Source organism: Trachymyrmex septentrionalis, unplaced genomic scaffold (assembly GCF_001594115.1).
Source record: "Trachymyrmex septentrionalis isolate Tsep2-gDNA-1 unplaced genomic scaffold, Tsep1.0 scaffold73, whole genome shotgun sequence".
NCBI lineage: Eukaryota > Metazoa > Arthropoda > Insecta > Hymenoptera > Formicidae > Trachymyrmex > Trachymyrmex septentrionalis.
This window is the reverse complement of record NW_017305916.1, coordinates 1,823,682-1,828,628: the sequence shown is the minus strand read 5'-3', so window position 1 is coordinate 1,828,628 and position 4,947 is coordinate 1,823,682. Positions and strand designations below refer to the sequence as shown.

Below are 4,947 nucleotides of genomic sequence, written 5' to 3'. Positions count from 1 at the left end.
AGTAATATATATAATAAATATATAATAATATCAACTTTAACAGCAAATTTAAAATAAAAAAAAGGTTGGAGGCGCCGGGTATCGATCCCGGTACCTCTCGCATGCTAAGCGAGCGCTCTACCATCTGAGCTACGCCCCCATGTACTATGGGTATTTCTAATAAATACTAATCAACCTTACCAAGCACTTTATGTGTATATATACATATGTTATTATTATTACACATTAAAATTTTTATGTTATGTATATTATGATATTTATTTTTACCTAAAATTTATTTATAAAATGTAAGTGTGAAATGAACCTTAATTACACAACCGACAAGATATGTATAATTTATAACGCAAAATAATCATTATAAATTATATTTAGTCATTATAAATTAATTTGGAACAGATTTTTAAAAGATAGTATCTGATTTCGTGTAAAAAATATGAAGTATAAATGTGTACATAGTGCAATACCTGTAAGCATATTTATTGCGTGAGATAAAAAAATGTTTTTTAAATAGAAAGATTTAAATAAATAGAAGTAACTATTTGACAGTCTATTACCGATTAATATAATTCTGATAATAGTTTTGTGTCTAATGTATTGTATCTCAACTTGATAAAATGAAGGTTTACGAAGACTTCTTTATCTTTATCAAGTACTAAGAACGCACTTTTATCGAAATTAAATGTCAGTAAACAGCTTTTTTTCTCACGTATGTATTTCAAAATGCATTTTAAACGATCTGTACCTAATTCACATTAGATATTGAGAATAAAATTCTGTTCATGATTGTACATGCTGTGCATTTTAATTTACATCTCAATACGTCATATATTTTTGTATTCTGATTTTTCTTAAATGTTTTACGCCGTGTATAAAATGTAAATAGAATTCTATCCTGACTTCTGATATTAGGAATTATAATTATCGTTTAAAGTATGTTATGTGCACTAAATACGCATATATTCAGAACATTAGGTTCTAAACAAAATAGAATAAAAGCGCTTATTTAGAAAACTTAATTAAGGGTTAGTGATTGAAGTTCCAATCTAGAGTAACGCTGAAATTGCACCAAGTCGAGAAAATTGCAATTGATGATCTGTGAGAGAGCCGATTATAAATGTTCTCTGGCAAATTGAAAAATTTCATGTTTTAGCAATATCTTATAGCACGGTTTTTAGAGTCTTACGATTCTAAAAGATGGAGCAACGATGAGCAACGTGACGTAGCTCAAATTAACTTTATTGATTGGAAACTAATTTGATTTTTATTACGTGTAGTATACGTCCCATGGGAATCCAGAGGGTGTGCTAAGTGGTGCTCGTATACCAGGAAAGCATATCGAACTTGGAGTTTGATCGTCCCGAAACGCACGTTTTGATCGTATATTGAACCTTCACCGGTATCTTACAAGTAGTATACGTATAATCGATTAAATGCATGCCTTTTCCTTTTCTTCCTTTCTTTTTTTATTTTTATTTTCTTGCATTATTGAGTCTATCTTTCCGTGCAAAACGTAGGAGAATGCGTATCGCTCGCGATAGGTGATCAATTTCGTGAGCGAATGGATCGAATATAATTCGAGCAAGATCATGTACTCACACCTTCGCGTATTTTATCATTAATGCATCGTAACCGGGTCAGCGTATTGTTTAATTTAATAATTTAACGTAAACATCAAGTAATATTAAATATATTACTAGGGAAGTAGGAGCGTGCAGTAGGAAAGTTTTACTCCGATGTAACCTTACAATTTTCAGCTCAGGTAATTTTCCCTGTAATTTTCCCGTGTACTGTAAAGGTCACGTCGCTCATCCCTCTTACCCTATTAGGTATTCACAAATCTTTTCTTATCCCTTATTTCTTCTAGTTGTTAAAGATATGCCATCAGAGAAAAGAAGTTTGTTATGTTATACACAATGGACATCGCACATGGAATTTATATCAATAAAATAGTTTTTAATTGGAAAACTCTTTTTTCCATAATAATCTCTTAATTATAAGGAAAAAAATAAGGAAAATTGTTATCTTAAGATAAAGTATTGTATTGCATTATTCCTCATTAGACAAAGAAAAGTAAAGAACTTCAATTAAAATGAATTTAACATGATATTCATAAAAATCATCAAATTAATATATAAAATGTATTTAAAACTTATAATTCTTTCATAAATAGTAAAATACTTCAATTTTACAAGTTGTGTGTTGTATAATTGTGTCGATTACTTGTGCGATAAATATAAAAATAAAAGTGTTTAAATTTATTTGTATTACTTTGCAATCTTTTTTACGTTAAAGTAATAAATAATATGATAATTAAAACAATAAATATTTTCTAAATGTTTAACATAATGATTATGAAAATAATGAGTAATATGTTTATAATAATTAAAAAAAATAAAAGTAGCAGAAAGTAATAAATATTTCTTTTTAAGTATTACTATATTATTATTACTGTAATTTTAGTATTCTCTATATGTCAAGACAATGTTTAAATAGCAATATTTAACAATAAATTTGTGTGTTATATAATTTTGTATTAATATTATTCTAGCAATAAAAATGTGAGTGCTTTATTTTTGCAAACATAACATGTTTTACTTTCTAATTTTAATAACAAAAGTATTTAAACATTTAAAACAAGTATAATATTACTTGTATAATGTTACATGTAAATAATTATTCCTTATCAAGCACGGCGATTATCTTTTACTGTTTTAAATCCAATTTTACGAAGTTGCTTTTTTTTCTTTTTATGAGTCTTCATTAAATAATGATAATCGATATCGAGGACACCGCTTTCCGAGAATACCAGGCTACTATGAATTTTTGGTTATCCTCAAACGTAGGACAAGGTAATTTCAAGGAACAATAATCAAGAAGTATTGGTAAAAAAAAACAAATTTTTAAAAATTATTATTCTCTACATATATGTAAAGGTAATTTCTTCTAAAAGTTAAAAAAATAACCGAATAATATATTTTAATACAAGATTTTTGTTTTATTAGCCTTGGATTATAATACGATCATGTAAGTTTAATTTAGTGATAAAAATACAAACATTTTATTTTTATAAATGTTTCACTTTTAATACATTCTACTTTCGGGCTTTATTCAATGAAAGTATTTATAAGAATACAAATAATAATATTACTTGTATATGTTACATGTTAATAATTATTCAATATTAAATAATGATTATTCTTTGCTATTTTAAGAGTGCTCTTTTTCGCCTCTCGGCCGAATCTACAATAGGTTTTTAAACCTTATAACCATAAGAAATGGATGAATCACAGTCGAGTATTCTCCTCGCATTCGACTGTAATTGGTCAATTTCTTACGGCATAAGACTTAAATCTGTTGTAGATCCGAACTTACTCTCGGTTGATACCCAAGAAAACATAGTGCTTTTCGAAGATATCAGGCTATCATGAATTTCTGGTTATTCTTAGACGTATCTAAGATAAGGTAATTTCAAGAAATGACATCAAACAAGAGCAATGAAGAATTGAGAGATCAGTAAAAACAAGTTTCTTTTTAATTATTATAACCTTTATATATATATCAAGATAACTTATTGTAAAAAAGTAATAAATTAATATATTTTATAATACAAGATTTTCGTTTAACAGCCTTGAATTATAACATTATCCTGTGAATTTATTTTAGCAATAAAAATATAAATGTGTTTTACTTCGAAGCCTGATAATCGATTGCTCCTCGAATCTGATCGATGTTGAGGTTGTCCTTTCCCTATGATATCAGGCTACCATGAACCTCTGGTCATTCTAACGCGCAAGGTAAGGAATGACACTTTTATAAGTATACATGTATGATATATCCTGCTGTAGGCTTCATATCATAAAAATAATTTATAGGAATACATAAATAATAATGTACTGTAATGTATATCTTAAAGCTATTACTTTCGATAACTTTGAAAATTCGAAGTTTTAAAAGAATTTGAATTTTTGAAGTTATATCATTAAATTATAATGTCATGTTATATCCAATTTGAGTTATTTTTAATTACTTTCATAGATTGTCACTGCTCAAACTTAATATGTCGTCAATTTAACTAAAACAATAAAGTTAAATAATTTAATTCAAGAAAATGTATTAAAGACTCAAATTTATTATATTATTTACTAAGTGCATATATTAATATGAACATTATTTATTTTGTACAGTGACAAAAATAAAAAATGGAACGTAAGTCAAATGTAAGAGGAGAATAACAGAAGTGTAAACGAAGTTTCTGTTACTTTCTACTTACATTCGATTCTTATTTTTGTCAGAAAATTAACCACAAAATAGATCAATTTACATTTTAATACACATAGAAATTAAAAATAACAAATATAACAAAATGTTATTTTTTAATTCAAGGGATTGAGTTACTATTGCTTCTTTGACATCTAATAAAGTTTCGAATATTTGAAATTTAAGATGCTTCAAAAACTTTGAATATTGATCACTCCTCGATATGTAGACATCGAGGTTGAGGTTTTTCTCGAAGATATCAGGCTATCATGAATCTCTGGCTATTCTAATGCATATGAAGCAAGGAACGACTCAGCGAATGGCGAAGAATCGATGTGGAGGAGGCGCATAGCAATAAAACGAATTTTTTTGGGAGATATCACGAAGGGGTGAACTTGACGAGGTTAAAGCGATTCGCCTTCTTAGTTGATACCATGTTGCCGCTGTCGATCTACCATTTGTTCACCACTCACTTTCGTGCTTCAAGCTGATCCGGCTGGTAGCGTGACGAAGAGTTAAAGCGGTTCCATTGTCGACGCGACTCCTGTGGCGCAATGACCGTCCTTTATGACATGTTGAATATACATGTTGCATTAATTTCATATCGATTCGTTAAACTAATATTTTATGTTGGATATTAGTAAAATTATATTAGTTTCTACTTAACAGAAGTACAACTGCACAAGTAAA

General features: G+C 28.1%; 1 protein-coding gene and 1 non-coding gene across 2 annotated transcripts in view; both read right to left on the bottom strand.

Moving 5' to 3' along the window:
• Positions 1-4,947, bottom strand: part of LOC108753919 (xaa-Pro aminopeptidase 1-like) — a 35,861-nt gene that overhangs the window by 7,777 nt on the left and 23,137 nt on the right. The window lies entirely within an intron of this gene.
• Positions 67-139, bottom strand: Trnaa-agc. The gene has a single exon. It is a non-coding gene; the product is annotated as a tRNA-Ala (tRNA).